The 16,607-nt window shown below is 43.8% G+C and overlaps 3 non-coding genes across 3 annotated transcripts; all 3 read right to left on the reverse strand.

Annotated features, from left to right (window-relative positions):
- Positions 1-3,478: 3,478 nt before the first annotated feature.
- Positions 3,479-3,585, reverse strand: LOC120257243. Its single transcript, XR_005535594.1, has one exon. It is a non-coding gene; the product is annotated as a small nucleolar RNA R71 (small nucleolar RNA).
- Positions 3,586-9,838: 6,253 nt separating this feature from the next.
- LOC120257244 lies at positions 9,839-9,945 on the reverse strand. Its single transcript, XR_005535595.1, has one exon. It is a non-coding gene; the product is annotated as a small nucleolar RNA R71 (small nucleolar RNA).
- A 4,460-nt stretch (positions 9,946-14,405) lies between these two features.
- Positions 14,406-14,512, reverse strand: LOC120257245. The gene has a single exon (XR_005535596.1). It is a non-coding gene; the product is annotated as a small nucleolar RNA R71 (small nucleolar RNA).
- Between the last annotated feature and the right edge of the window lie 2,095 nt (positions 14,513-16,607).

Here is a 16,607-nt window from a genome sequence, read left to right on the forward strand (position 1 = left end):
GACACGATTAAGAAAATCCTCCTGAATTCGGGAGTGTTTTAACAAAGCAATGTAGCAGTTTACTATATTAAATCACTGTAGCAAAAATGACTGAAGCAATATCAATGAAGCCTGGAAATCCTCCTGATCATGTGGAAATTCCACTCGCCCATGTGGATTCTCGATTTCATCCCTATAAATACCGCTTCGAGAGTTTTTGATAAGTGCTTGAGCGATAAGAATGCGAAGTGTTCTTTCATCATGATGAGTATTACTTTTATTAGGTTTAAGTGCTAATGCATGTGTATTTGTGTTCTTTTGCGCATCTAGGGTTACGAAGTTAAATATTAAGAAAAGAAGCCAATGTAGATCGTGAATGCACTATTTGATAAAATCTTGGGAAAGAACAAATGCGAAGACACAAATCAGGCTAAAGATACGAGAATGTGTGCCAACCTCCAGGTATTCAAGCGAGTACAATAATGTGGAGGGGCACAGAGGCAGTCACATTCGAGTATCCCGATTTGTGCATTGATAGTAAGATCTTCACAAATGAGGCCGTTTATTGAAGAAGGGACGCAATCTATGGCGTAAACGTGTGGCCATATATGTTACCTCGATGAAAAACACAAATTCAGGAGTGTTTCTGGCAGTTACTGTAACAGGCACTGTAGCAGTTCACTGTAGCAGTACTATTCACGGCCTGCTGAAAATGAGATTTCTAGAGAATCCACATGGGCATGTGGAAATTCTCCACGATCGTGTAGATGCCCGATTCCAGCGCTTTTAAAGCAGCGATTCAGCCCGATTTCAACATCCTTCTTTCCATCTTTTCTTCAACTTTCGAGAGCCTTGCGGCTAGAGTTTAGAAAGGTATTGGCAAGGCTTTTGGAGGGGTTCGTCGGCACCGATCCGGAGAGGTGTGCCCTAGGCTTGACAATGGGACCTTTGAAGAAGGCGCGGCTGATAAGTGCTTGTGCAATAAGAATACAAAGTGTTCTTTCCTTGTGTTGAGCATTACTTTTCTTGGGTTTTAATGCTAATATGTGTGTATTTATGTTACTTTCATGCAGATAGGGTTGTGAGACTGATTATGAGAGAAAGAAGCCAATGTGGGTCGTAATGCACCAATTTAGAGGAAATCTTGCTAAGGTTCAAATGCGAAGACATAGGTCGGGTTCGAGATGCGGGAATGTGTGCCAACCTCCTCGTATTCGAGTTAGCACAACTATTTGGAGTGGTACAAGGGTAGTCACATTTAAGCATTTCGACTTGTGCATATAGAACAAGATCTCCACCAACATGTTTGTTATTGAAGAAGCAAAGCGATCCACGACATAAACATGTGCCTGTTTGCGTTACCTCGATGAAAGCATGGAGTCGGGAGTATTTCGGGCCGGTACTGTAGAAAAAATTGTAGTAAAAATACCGCAGTAGCACTATTTATAGCCGTCCGAGAAAATAGGAAAACAGAGAATCCACACAGGCATGTGGAAATTCCACACATCCGTGTGAAAAATCCACAGTGGCGTCCACATGGGCGTGTGGATTCCGAATTCCAGCCCTTTAAAAGCCGATTTCAGCCCCGATTTTCAGCATTCTTTTCTCCATCTTTTCCCCAACTTAAGAGAGGGCGGCAGCTAGGGTTTTGAGAGGTATTTGGCTAGGGCTTTGGAGAGGTTCTACGGCTTTGACATCGCGCGCCATTTGGAAGAAGGTTAGTGGGAGAGCTTTCGTCAGCACCGATCCGACGAGGTGTATCCTAGGCCGGACAAAGGGACCCATGCGACGAGTAGAGGACTCTCCACAAGACCATCACCATGACTAACGAGGGGGTTTTCTATGGATGCTTTGTTTTTACATTCGATTTCATTATTGTATCTAGCTCCATGGAGAGCTAAACCCCCTAGTGGGTACTTGGGTATTTGTGAACCCTAAGATATATTCGTTTAATTGAATCTCTTTATTATGCTTTCAATTAATTGATGTTTATTGTGAGTTCCAATCTTGTATGCTTGATTGTATGAATACTCCCTTCGAGTGACACTAGGGTTGAGAGTTCTTGTTGGTAACTCTTTTGAGTGAGTGACACACCATGAGAGTTAGACAAAGTTAGATTGTAGAGTGTTGAGAGGGTGAGTCGATAGGTAGCGGAGCGCCCCCTTTCTCCTCGGGTGTGATCTATCCTACCTCCATGTTCCAAGAGTTCTTTGCGGCCATAGTAGAGTGAATGGGCTAAGGGATGACCTTCCGCTGGGGCTTAGTTGCGAGTGCAATGGAGTGAAGCGTTGAGGTAATTTTAGCACCTAGGGCTTAATTGTGACTAGGGATCTTCCACCTGGACCAAAGGGTTAGGTCTATACATAGGAATAGGGTTTATCAATTGGAATCTCTAGAGCTCATTGCAATTCTATGCGAGTGCAAGGTTGAGAGGTTATTTAATCTCTCGTTCGGGACATATATAGAGTTAGGCATGGTTGACCTTAGATTTGGGATCATGTAATTAAGGATTTCCACCACTCATAGTTGCATCCATTAGGAAGTATAATAGAGGGTTCTTGCACTTGAAATGATTGTCCTAGGCGGATCAATATCCGGGTACCCCATCTTTATGGATTGCCTTACCTTCTCCTTTACTTGTGCTCACTATCTTGTTGCTTTTATTTTCGTTATTTCATATTTTGTCACACTTATCACTATTCATCTTCCACATTAGTTAAGAAACAATTCAAGTGTCTTTATTCCCTACTCTCTGTGGATATGATACCCACTCATCTGGGATTATTACTTGGATACTCATGCACTTGCGGTTACACACGTATACAGACGTGTCAGGTTTTTGGCGCTGTTGCCGTTGAGTAGGCGTTTAGAGATACTTTGCACTTTGTTTTCTTAGATATTTATTCATTCTATTTCATATCTTCTTTTCTATCATCGTTCTGATTTTGTTTTCTTTCTTTTGGTGTAGCTCCAGGTTATGACCTGAGGGAACCCCTCAATATTGATTGAAGGAGATCCTGAGCTCGAACGTACACTTAAAAGAAAAGGGAAAGAACCAGTGCAAGAACAGTCTAATCTAGCTGATTTGGAAGTAGAAGAATCTGAAAACATGCCAGAACAGAATGAGCAGTAGTAGACATTATCCGATTATGCCAAACCTTCAGTATTGGGGACACAATCGAGCATTGTGCGTCCCCCGATTACAGCTTAGAACTTCGAGCTGAAGGCGGCATTCATCCACATGTTGCAGCAATCCGCACAGTTTAATGTTTTAGCCGATGAGGATCCAAACAGTCATATAGAGAACTTTCTCGAGGTGTGTGATATACTAAAGATAAATGGTGTAACGGATGATGCCATCAAGTTGAGATCCTTCCAATTTTCCTTGAATGGGAGAACGAAGCAGTAGCTACACTCATTACCTAGAGCATCAATTACCACATGGGAGGAGATGGTAGAAGCTTTTCTTGGCCGATATTTCCCTCCCTGAAAATCTGCAAAGCTTAGGAATGAGATCTCATCCTTTGTACAATTGGAATTAGAGTCTCTATTTGAGACGTGGGAAAGGTTCAAGGAGCTCCTGAGAAGGTGCCCGCAACACGGATTCTCGGAGTGGATGATTGTTCAGACCTTTTACAACGGTCTGAATCCGAGTACAAGACAACTCCCTGGATGCGGGCTGCAGGAGGTACCTTAGGTAGCAAGACCCCCGGTGAGGCCCGTCAATTAATTGAAAAAATGGGGTTAAACAGCTACCAATGGAATGCCAAGGAGAAGAAAAAGGTGGCCGGTCTCCATGAGATAGATGCAATGACTTCGTTGGCGGCTCAAGTGGAATCATTGAGTAAGAAGTTAGATCTTCTAACTTCGAACAGAGTAGCGGCCGTGATTACTTGCACCGGGTGTGGTGGAGGACATGCTCCCTCCGATTGCCCGATATCTATTGGTGATGCATCTTCTGTTGAGAAGGTCGATTTTGTGAGTAATGGCATGAGGAATCAAGTTAATCCATACAACAATACCTACAATCCGGCTTGGAAGAGTCATCCTAATTTCTCATGGAGCAACCAAGGTCCACAAAAGGCTATAGGGCCACCGGGTTTCCAACAACAACAGTAAGCCCCAAACACTGAAAACAGAGTTTCAGGTTTGGAGACCCGAATGAATGATTTGGAGAAGGCCTTAACTAGGTTTGTGCAACCGTCAGATACAAGATTTCAATCAGTTGAGGCTACACTTCGCAGCCATACTGACTCTTTGCATAATCTTGAAAATCAAGTAGGGCAGATTGCGAAGTCTCTATTGGAAAGGCCACATGGAAGCTTACCGAGTAATACCGAGACCAACCCTAAAGAGCATGTGAAGGCGATCAATTTAAGAAGTGGTTGTGAGGTTGAGGGTAAGTTTCCGAGGGAGAAGCCAAATGAACACGCACCCGAGGTTATAGAGGTTGAGAAGGGAGCAAGCAAAGAGAAGGAGGTAGCACCCCCACCTTTGAAGCCAAGAATCCCTTATCCCTCTAGATTGAAGAATGACTAAGGGGATGAACATTACAAGAAGTTCCTGAGTTTGTTCAAACAAATCCACATTAATATTCCTTTTGTTGAGGCATTGGCCCAAATGCCTAAGTATGCAAAATTCTTGAAAGACTTATTGACCAACAAAAGGAAGTTAGAGGAGAGTGCTTCAGTGATTTTAGATGCATCTTGCTCGGCGGTTTTGCAAAAGAACATGCCGAACAAGAAGAAAGACCCGGGAAGCTTCATCATTCCATGTAATATTGGCAATCTAGGTGAAGAAATGGCATTGGCGGACTCAAAGGCCAGTATCAACGTCATGCCATACACCTTCTTTCAAAAGCTAGGCTTGGGCGAGCCTAGGCCTACTCGGATGACTTTGCAATTGGCGGATCGAACGGTGAGACATCCGAGGGGTATCATCGAAGATATGCTTGTCAAGGTGGACAAGTATATATTTGATGTAAACTTCATAGTGCTAGACGTCGATGAGTATGTGGATCTACCCTTGATACTTGGGAGGCCATTTTTGCAGACTTCCAAGGCATTGATTGACATAAACGATGGAGAGCTAACTTTGAGAGTTGGAGATGACAAGCTCACATACTGCCTTGCTAAAGCCATGCTGCATTCTCTTGATTTTGATGATACTTTGTATTTTCTAGACGCTACTGATGAGATTGTTGATGAATACATGCAGGAAATGTTCAATCCGGATCTATACGAAGGCTTGTTCGACCAAGAGGAGGACAATGAAGAAGTAGTGATGCTTGGTTCGACAGAAGAAGTACCATCTACCCCGGGGATCTTGAAGAGGGTGCTCTAGAAATTGAAGAGGGCTAGCAGACACCACCGGAAATACTCCAAGGTTGTTGGAGACGTGCGTGAACTGAACAAACTGGGTGAATCATTACTAGGCGATCCCAAGCCTGACAATTAACCCTCTATCCTCAAGAGATTTTGCTCATTATGTTTCCAAGCCATGGGTAAGAGGGCAACTTTCATCTATGAGCCCCCGTGAGGTACGATAAAGTACATCAAGCTAAGTGACGTTAAACAAGCGCTTCTTGGGAGGCAACCCAAGTGTTTACTGTTTTCTTAATTTGGTAGTTTAGTGTTGCTTGAATAAATTGTTGAGTGTTGGTGTCTTGATGTTTTATATTTCTACTGTGATTTTATCGTGGGTTTTCAAGTTCATCGTGTGTTTTCATGTGAATTTGGTGAAGTTTTGGTCGTTTGAGCTATTTCTCATGTTTTTCACTGGTATAAATTGCATATTGGGACAGGCTCTGAGTGTGTAAACATGTTCAGAAATTTTCTGCAGAACCTGTAGAATTTTCTAAGGCATCCAGAGAAAACACACGGGCGTGTGGAATTAACACACGCCCGTGGTTTTGTATTGTGAGCTCATCCAGAGAAGGCACAGGGGCGTGGACTCGCCCTTGTGAATGACCATGCAATCCTTACATGCCCGTGGGTAATTTCCGCACGGGCGTGTGAATTCCTGCAGAGATTAGCAGATTTTCCCGAAAGCACACATGGGCGTGGACTCGCACCTGTGGGCGACCTTGTCAAAATTGCACGGGCGTGGGTAATTTCCGCACGCCCGTGCGAATCTTTGCAGAGAAGCTCTCTTCACCCTGAGAAGTCACAGGGGCTTGTGCTTGTCCTTGTGAGTTGGGCTTGTGAATGCCCACGCCCATGCGGAATTTTCACACGGGCGTGCGGAATATTTAGCAATTTTTCTCAGATGTCCAGAGCAACCACAAGAGCGTGCGACTACCCCTGTGGATCGCGCGAATGGGCGTGGGTATTTCTCACACGCACGTGTATTTACGTTCAGAGATAGTGAGTGTTTTCCCGAGAGCACACAGGAGCGTGCACCTGCCCTTGTGAAGCTTTCTTGTGGAGGTATACGGGCGTGTGTAATTTCCGCACGCCCATACAGATGTACAGAACTCCAAGAGGCGCGAGTCCTTTTATAAGGATTATCGTTTCTCTTCACCCTAATATCTTCCAGTTGTTTGAGAGCACTTCTACATTGTTTCCCAACCTCATATCGCCAATTTGGAAGGATTTTGCATGGTTTTCTGGCCGTTTTTAAAGCTTTCTCATCTCAACTAGATGGTAAGCCCTATCTTTGATTTCCTTCGCAAATTCATGATTTTCATCGATGAAACTAGTGAATAATGCTTCGTTTCTTCAATTAGAATGATTATTTATATTTAGAACAAAGTAAAAGTGTTGTAATGGTGCATTTGTGGGGTTTGAAGCATGGCCATTGGTTGATCACCCGCAAGTGTACGGTGTCGCCAAGTAATACCTTATGCAAAAGCCTAAGGATCGTATTCCATGGGGCTAAGGAGCTCCTATTACTCCTCCATCACTCACTTTCTAACCTTATAACTTAAGCATGGTAAATTACTCTAATGCATGCAAGAATATTAATAAAACACATGTATAACAATTCCAAGGCGAGCAACAAGATCACAAGAGTAATGATGATAAGAATAGGCCTAGGGATGAGGATTCCCAAGAGGGGTCATCAAGATGTATGGATGCATAAGAATAAGATAGCAAGGGTGATTTAGACCGACGCATCTCAACAATAGTTCAACCCCAATTTCTCGGCGGTTAAACCCTAATCCCGTACAAATGATGACAATGATCTCTCTTTAATCATATTCCTACGATTGCATTAAGTAAATGGAGATCACGCAACAAGGATAAACTTAACCTAATTTTATCCTCATTGTTCGGAGGGGCTATCTTCACCCAATTTCTAGGTATGTTGGTCAACAAATAACCCTATTAGCTCATTAATGATCTAGTACACGCCAGTAGGTCACGTTGATAAGTGCTTGTGCGATATGAATGCGAAGCGTTCATTCCTTATGTTGAGCATTACTTTTCTCAGGTTTTTACACTAATATGTGTGTTTTTATGTTACTTTCGTGCAGGTAGGGTTGTGAGGCCGAGTATGAAGGAAAAAAGCCAATGTGGATCACAATGCACCGATTTTGGAGGAAATCTTGCTAAGGTCAAAACGCGAAGACATAGGTCGGATGTGAGATGCTAGACTATGTGCCAACCTCCTCATATTCGAGTTTGGCACATCCATTTGGAGGGGCATAAAGGCAGTCACACTCAAGCATTCCGATTTATGCACATAAAACAAGAGCTCCACCAACTTGCCTATCATTGAAGAAGCAAATGATCCACGATGTGAACGTGTGCCCATTTGCGTTACTCAGATGAAAGTATGGATTCGGGAAGCTATTTAGGCCAGTACTGTAGCAGTACTGTTCACAGCCGGCCGAGAAAACAGGAGTTCAGAAAATCCACACGGGCGTGTGGAAATTATCCACGTCCGTGTGGAAATTCCGCACGGGCGCGTGAAGCATCCACGCCCGTGTAGTCGCCCGATTCTAGCCCTTTTTAAAGCCGAATCAGCCCCGATTTTAGTATTCTTTTCTCTATCTTTTCCCCAACTTGAGAGAGGGCTTTGGCTAGGGTTTTGAGGGGTATTGCCCAAGGTTTTGGAGAGGTTCTACAGCTCTGACATCGTCATTACTTAGGAAGAAGGTTAGTAGGGGAGCTTCCGTCGAGGCGTATCCTATACCGGACGAGGGAATCCTTGGACGACGAGTAGAGGACTTTCCACAATACCATCTACACAATTATCGAGGGGCTTTCTTTATGGATTCATTGCTTTTACATTCTATTTCTTTGATTGTACTTAGCTCCATGGTGAGCTAAACCCCTAGTGGGTACTTGGGTATTTGTGAACCCTAGGATGTATTCGTTTCATTGAATCTCTTTATTATGCTTTTAATTAATTGATGTTTATTGTGAGTTCCAACCTTGAATGCTTGATTGTATGAACATTTCCCCTAGAGTGACACTAGGGTTGAGAATTCTCGTTGGTAACCTTGTGAGTGAGTGACACACCACGAGCGCTAGACAAAAGCTAGGTTGGAGAGGGTTGAGAGGGTGAGTCGAGAGGCATGTGAGGCCCCCTTTCCTTCCGACGTGATAGATTCTACCTCCGCTCCTTGAGTTCTTTTGCGGCCATAATAGAGTGAATGGTCTAAGGGATGAACTTCCGCTGGGGCTTAGTTGCGCGTGCAACGGAGTGAAGCCTTGAGGTGATCTTAGTATCTATGGCTTAATCGTGGTTAGGGATCTTCCACCTGGACCAAACGGTTAGGTCTATAATTAGGAAAAGATTTATCACTTGGAATCCGTAGAGTTCATTGCAACTCTATGCGAGTGCGAGGTTGAGAGGTTATCCAATCTCTCCTCCGGGACGTGTATAGAGTTAGGCATAGTTGACCTTAGATTTGGCACTATGTAATTAAGGATTTCCACGACTCACCATTGCATTGATTAGGAAGCATAATAGAGGGTTCTTACACTTGAAACATTTATCCTCGGCGAAGCATTATCCGGGTACCCCTTCTTTATCGATTGCCTTACCCCCTTCTTTACTTTTGCTGTCTTACTTGTTGTTTTTATTGTTGAGAATTGAATCATTGTCACACTTATCATCATTGATCTTTCACATAGCTAAGAATCGAATTAAGTATTTTTTTATTCTCTATTCCTCGTGGATTCGATACCCGCTCATCCGGGATTATTACTCGATAAAACCTGTACTTGCGGATATACTGCAAGGGATCTTGTCAAGTTTTTTGGCGCCGTGCTGTGGAATAGGCGCTTTAGAGATACTTTGCATTTTGTTTTCTTAGCTATTTCACCATACATTCTATCATCGTTCTGATTTCTTTTTCCTTCTTATTGGGTGCAGCTCTAGGTTATGACCCGAGGGAATCCCTCAACATTGATTGAAGGAGATCACGAGCTTGAACGTACACTTAGAAGAAAAGGGAAAGAGCCTGTAGAAGAACAGTCTAATCCAGCTGATTTGGAAGTAGAAAAATACGAAAATTTAGTAGAACAGAATGAGCAATAGCGAACATTATCCGATTATGCCAGACCTTCAGTGTTGGGGATACAATCGAGTATTAGTGCGCCCCCGATTACTACTCGAACTTTGAGTTGAAGCTCAAGCATTCATCCACATGTTGCAGTGAATCCGACAATTCAATGGTTTTGGCCGATGAGGATCCAAACAGTCACATAGAGAGCTTTCTCTAGGTGTGTGATATGCTGAAGATAAATGGAGTGACGGATGATGCCATCAAATTGAGAGCCTTCCCATTTTCCCTAAAGGGGAGAGCGAAGCAGTGGCTACACTCGTTACCTAGAGCGTCAATTACCACGTGGGAGGAGATGGTGGAAGCTTTTCTAGCTCGTTATTTCCTCCCGGAAAATCAGCAAAGCTTAGGAACGAGATCTCATCCTTTGTTCAGTTGGAATTGGAGTCTCTATTCGAGACATGGGAAAGGTTCAAGGAGCTCCTGAGAAAGTGCCCACAACACGGATTCCCGGAGTGGATGATTGTTTAAACCTTTTACAATGGTTTGAACCCGAGTACAAGGCAACTCTTGGATGCAGCAGTAGGGGTACCTTAGGTAGCAAGACCCCCGATGAGGCCCGTCAGTTGATTGAAGAAATGGGGTTAAACAACTACCAATGGAATGCTAGGGAGAAGAAGAAAGTGGCCGGTCTCCATGAAATAGATGCGGTAACTTCATTGGCGGCTCAAGTGCAAAATTTGAGTAAGAAGTTAGATCTTCTAACTTCAAATAGAGTGGCGGCCGTGACTAATTACACTGGGTGTGGTGGAGGACATGCTCCCTCCGATTGCCCGATCTCTATTGGTGATGTTTCTTCGGTGGAGAATGTTGATTTTGTAGGTAATGGCATGAGACCTCAAGGAAACCTATATAGCAATACCTACAATCAGGGTTGGAAGAATCATCCCAATTTCTCATGGAGTAATCAAGGTCCACAAAAGGCCATGGGGCCACCGGTTTTCCAACAACAACAACAAGCCCCTCAGGTGGAAAATAGAGTCTAAGGTTTGGAAACCCGAATGAGTGACCTAGAGAAGCACTTGACTAGATTTATACAATCTGCAAATACAAGGTTTGAATCAGTCGAGTCGACACTTCGCAACCACACCGCCTCGTTGTATAATCTTGAAAATCAAGTGGGGCAAATTGCGAAGTCTCTGTTCGAAAGGCCACATGGAAGCTTGCCGAGCAATATAGAGACCAATCCTAGAGAGCACGTGAAGACGATCACTTTGAGAAGTGGTCGTGAGGTTGAAGGTAGGCTTGCAAGTGAGAAGCCAAAAGAACACGTACCCGAGGTTGTAGAGGTAGAAGAGGGAACAAGCAAGGAGAAAGAGGTGGCACCCCCACCTTTCAAGCCAAGAATCCCTTATCCCTCTAGATTGAAAAATGACTAAGGGGATGAACAGTACAAGAAGTTCTTGAGTTTGTTCAAGCAACTCCGCATTAATATTCCTTTTGTTGAGGCATTGGCCCAAATGCCGTAGACAGTTGGAAGCAAAGGAAAGAGGGATCCCAAGTGCTTCCAATAATGGGGTAACCATCCAGAAGACCCTAATTTGAGTGACGATGCAAGCAAGGAGAATGGGAGGAAAACTATTGAAGACTCCCCCAATTCTAACATTTCAAAGGGGCATGAATACCAGCCAGTGGTACCGTACCCCTCAAGACTCGAACAAGATAAAGATGGAGCTAGCTCTTGCTATCAGTGCACAAATCAGGATACTCGAATGTGACTGCTTTTGTACCCCTCCAAATCATTGTGCTAGCTTGAATATAAGGTGGTTGGCACACATTCTCGGATCTTGAACTCGACTTATATCTTTAGGTTTGATTCTTCTCAAGATTTCCTCCAAATGCATGCGTTCACGATCTACATTGGCTTCTTTCTTTAACATTCGGCTTCACAACCCTATATGCATGAAAGTAACATAAACGCACAAGTATTAGCGGTAAAACATGATAAAAGTAATGTTCAACATAAGGAAAGAATACTTCACATTCTTATCACACAAGCACTTATCAATCCTCGTCAATGTCCAACACTACGGAATCTACAGGAAATATGTACTTGTCCACCTTGACAAGTACATCTTTAATAATGCCTCTCGGATGTCTCACCATTCGGTTCGCCAATTGTAATGTCATCAGAGTGGGCCTAGGCTCTCCCAAGCTTAGCTTCTAAAAGAACGAGTATGGCATGACGTTGATACTAGCCCCCGAATCCGCCAATGTCATCTCTTCATCAAAATTGCCAATATTGCACGGAATCACAAGGCTTCTGGGGTCCTTCTTCTTGTTCGGCATTTTCTTTTGCAACACCACCGAATAAGAGCCATCTAAGTTCACTGATGCACTCTCCTACAACTTCCTCTTGTTGGTCGGAAGATCTTTCAAAAACTTAGCATACTGAGTGATAAGTGCTTGTGCGATACGAATGCGAAGCGTTCATTCCTTATGTTGAGCATTACTTTTCTCAGGTTTTTACACTAATATGTGTGTTTTTATGTTACTTTTATGCAGGTAGGGTTGTGAGGCCGAGTATGAAGGAAATAGGCCAATGTGTATCATAATGCACCAATTTTGGAGGAAATCTTGCTAAGGTTCAAACGCGAAGACATAGGTCAGGTGTGAGATGCGAGAGTGTGTGCCAACCTCCTCGTATTCGAGTGGGCACATCCATTTGGAGGGGCACAAAGGCAGTCACATTCGAGCATTCTGACTTATGTACACAAAACAAGAGCTCCACCAACGTGTACACCATTGAAGAAGCAAGTGATCCATGACATGAACATGTGCCCGTTTGTGTTACCCCGATGAAAGTATGGAATTGGGAAGCTATTCAGGTAGAATACTGTAGCAACACTGTAGCAGAACTGTTCACAACCGGCAGAGAAACCAGAAAAACAGAGAATCCACACGGGCGTGTGGAAATTATACACACCCGTGTGGAATTTCCGCACGGGCGCGTGGAGCATCCACGCCCGTGTAGGCGCCCGATTCCAGCCCTATTTAAAGCCGATTCAGCCCCGATTTTGGTATTCTTTTCTGCATCTTTTCCCCAACTTGAGAGAGGGCTTCGGCTAGGGTGTCGAGGGGTATTGGCCAAGGTTTTGGAGAGGTTCTACGGCTCTGACATCTTCATTCCTTACGAAGAAGGTTGATAGGGGAGCTTCCATTGAGGGGTATCCTATACCGGACGAGGGAATCCTTAGACGATGAGTAGAGAACTTTCCACAAGACCATCGACAAGACTATCGAGGGGGTTTCTTTATGGATTCATTGCTTTTATATTCTATTTCTTTGATTGTACTTAGCTCCATGGAGAGCTAAACCCCTAGTGGGTACTCGGGTATTGTGAACCCTAGGATGTATTTGTTTTTGAACCTCTTTATTATGCTTTCAATAAATTGATGTTTATTGTGAGTTCCAACCTTGAATGCTTGATTGTATGAACATTTCCCCTAGAGTGACACTAGGGTTGAGAGTTCTTGTTGGTAACCTTGTGAGTGAGTGACACACCATGAGCGTTAGGAAAAGCTAGGTTGGAGAGGGTTGAGAGGGTGAGTCGAGAGGCACAGAGCGTCCCCTTTCCCTCCCGGGCGTGATAGATTCTACCTCCGTTCTTTGAGTTCTTTGCGGCCATAATAGAGTAAATGGTCTAAGGGATGAACTTCCGCTGGGGCTTAGTTGCGCGTGCAACGGAGTGAAGCGTTGAGGTGATCTTAGTATCTAGGGCTCAATTGTGGTTAGGGACCTTCGTTCTGGACCAAAGGGTTAGGTCTATAATTAGGAAGAGATTTATCACTTGGAATCCCTCGAACTCATTGCAACTCTATGCAAAAGTGCGAGGTGTTGAGATTGTTCGATTTCTCCTCCGGGACATGTATAAAGTTAGGCATAGTTGACCTTAGATTTGGGACTATGTAATTAAGGATTTCCACGACTCACCATTGCATTGATTAGGAAGCATAATAGAGGATTCTTGCACTTGAAACAATTATCCTAGGTGGAGCATTATCCGGGTACCCCATCTTTATCGATTGCCTTACCCCCTTCTTTACTTTTGCCCTTTTACTTGTTACTTTTACTGTTGAGAATTGAATCATTATCACACTTATCATCATTGATCTTTTACATAGCTAAAAATCGAATTAAGTATTTTTATTCCCTACTCCCTGTGGATTCGATACCCGCTCACCCGGGATTATTACTTCGACAAACCCGTGCACTTGCGGGATATATGCAAGGGGACCTTGTCAAGTTTTTGGCACCGTTGCCATTGAGTAGGCGTTTAGAGATACTTTGCACTTTATTTTCTTAGCTATTTCACCACACATTCTATTTCACATCTTCTTATTCTATCATCGTTATGATCTTTCTTTTGGTGCAGCCTCGTGTTATGACCGTAGGGAATCCATCAATATTGATTGAAGGAGACCCCGAGCTTGAACGTACACTTAGAAGAAAAAAAGGAAAGAACTCTGCAAGAACAAAGATAATTCAAACTCGATTTGGAATGAGAGGAATCAAAAACATGGCGTAACATAATGAGCAACAGCAAACACTATCTGATTATGCCAGACCTTCAGAGTTTGGGACAAAATCGAGTATTGTGCGTCCCCCGATTACATCTCAGAACTTCGAGCTAAAGCCGACATTCATCCATATACTGCAGCAGTCCGCACAATTCAACGGTTTGGCCGATGAGGATTCAAACAGTCACATAGAGAGCTTTCTCTAGGTGTGCGATATGCTGAAGATAAATGGGCTGACGGATGATGCCATCAAATTGAGAGCCTTTCCATTTTCCTTGAAGGGGAGAGCGAAGCAGTGGCTACACTCATTACCTAGAGCATCAATCACTACATGGGAGGAGATGGTAGAAGCTTTTCTAGCCCGTTATTTTCCTCCCAGAAAATCAGCAAAGCTTAGGAATGAGATCTCGCCCTTTGTTCAGTTGGAATTGGAGTCTCTATTCGAGATATGGGAAAGGTTCAAGGAGCTCCTGAGAAAGTGTTCACAACACGGATTCCCGGAGTGGATGATTGTTCAAACCTTTTACAATGGTTTGAACCCGAGTACAAGGCAACTCTTGGATGCGGCAGCAGGAGGTACCTTAGGTAGTAAAACTCCCGATGAGGCTCATCAATTAATTGAGAAAATGGGGTTAAATAGCTACTATTGGAATGCTAGGGAGAAGAAAAAGGTGGCCGGTCTCCATGAAATTGATGTGGTAAGCTCATTGGCAGCGCAAGTAGAGAGTCTTAGTAAAAAGCTAGATCTCATAGCTTCGAATAGAGTTGCGGCCGTGACCAATTGCACCGGTTGTGGTGGAGGACATGCTCCCTCTGATTGCCCGATCGTTATTGGTGATGTTTCTTCAGTGGAAAACGTTGACTTTGTAGGTAATGGCATGAGACCTCAAGGGAACCCATATAGCAATACTTACAATTCAGGTTGGAAGAATCATCCCAACTTTTCATGGAGTAATCAAGGACCACAAAAGGCCATGGGGCCACCGGGTTTCCAACAACAACAATAAGCCCCTCAAGTGGAAAACAGAATTTCAGGTTTGGAAACCCGAATGACGGATTTAGAGAAGCACTTGGCTAGATTTGTTCAATTTGCAAATACACGATTTGAATCGACCGAGGCTACACTCGCAACCACACCGCCTCTTTGCACAACCTTGAAAAATCGGTGGGGCAAATTATGAAAGTCTCTCCGAAAGGCCACATGGAAGTTTACTAAGCAACACGGAAACCAACCCTAGAGAACATGTGAAGGCGATCACTTTGAGAAGTGGTCGTGAGGTTGAAGGGAGGTTTCCGAGTGAGAAGCCGAAAGAACACGCACCCGAGGTTGTAGAGGTTGAGGAGGGAGCAAAGAAAGAGAAAGAGGTGGCATCTCCACCTTTCAAGCCAAGAATCCCTTATCCCTCTAGATTGAAGAATGACCAAGGGGATTAACAGTATAAGAAATTCCTGAGTTTATTCAAGCAAATCCACATCAACATTCCTTTTGTAGAGGCATTAGCTCAAATGCCTGAGTATGTGAAGTTCCTGAAAGACTTGTTGACTAACAAGAGGAAGTTGGAGGAGAGTGTTTCAGTGGTGCTAGATGCTTCATGCTCGGCGGTGCTGCAAAAGAACATGCCGAACAAGAAGAAAGACCCGGGAAGCTTCATCATTCCGTGTAACATCGACAACTTAGGTGAGGAAATGGCACTGGTGGATTTAGGGGCAAGTATCAACGTCCTGCCATACACTTTCTTCCAAAAGCTAGGCTTGGGAGAGCCTAGGCCTACTCGTATGACTATACAATTGGCGGACCGAACGGTGTGACATCCGAGAGGTATCATTGAAGACGTGCTTGTCAAGGTGGATAAGTACTTTTTTCCGGTTGACTTCGTAGTGTTAGATGTCGATGAGGATGCGGATATACCCTTGATACTTGGGAGACCGCTTCTTATGGACTTCCAAAGCATTGATTGACATGGACGGGATGGAGAGCTCACATTGAGAGTTGGAGATGACAAACTCACTTACCGCCTTTCTGTCGAAGCCATGCGGCATTCTCTCGATTTTGATGACACTTTGTATTTTCTAGACACTCACGATGAGCTTGTTGATGAATTCATGCAGGAAATGTTAAACCCGGATCCATATGAAGGTTTGTTCGACCAAGAGGAGAGCAATGAAGAAGTAATGATGCTTGGGTCGACTGAAGAAGTAACATCTACCCCTGGGATAGTGAAGAAGGTGCTCCGGAAAATGAAGAGGGCTAGGAGACACCATCGAAAACGCTCCAAGACTGTTGGAGACGTACATGAACCAAGAAAGTTAGATGAACCATTGCTAGACGATCCGAAGCCCGATAATACACCCTCTACCCTCAAGAGACTTTGCTCATCATGCTTTCAAGTCATGGGTAAGAGGACGACTTTCATTCATGAACCCCCGTAAGGTAAGACAAGATACGTCAAGCTACGTGACGTTAAACAAGCGCTTCTTGGGAGGCAACCCAAGCAATTACTGTTTTCCTAGTTTTTAGTTTAGTGTTTGCATGAATAAATTGTTAAGTGTTGGTGTCTTAATCTATTAGATGCTTGTGCTGAGATTTCCTT

The sequence above is a fragment of the Dioscorea cayenensis genome, unplaced genomic scaffold (assembly GCF_009730915.1).
Source record: "Dioscorea cayenensis subsp. rotundata cultivar TDr96_F1 unplaced genomic scaffold, TDr96_F1_v2_PseudoChromosome.rev07_lg8_w22 25.fasta BLBR01001975.1, whole genome shotgun sequence".
Classification (NCBI taxonomy): domain Eukaryota; kingdom Viridiplantae; phylum Streptophyta; class Magnoliopsida; order Dioscoreales; family Dioscoreaceae; genus Dioscorea; species Dioscorea cayenensis.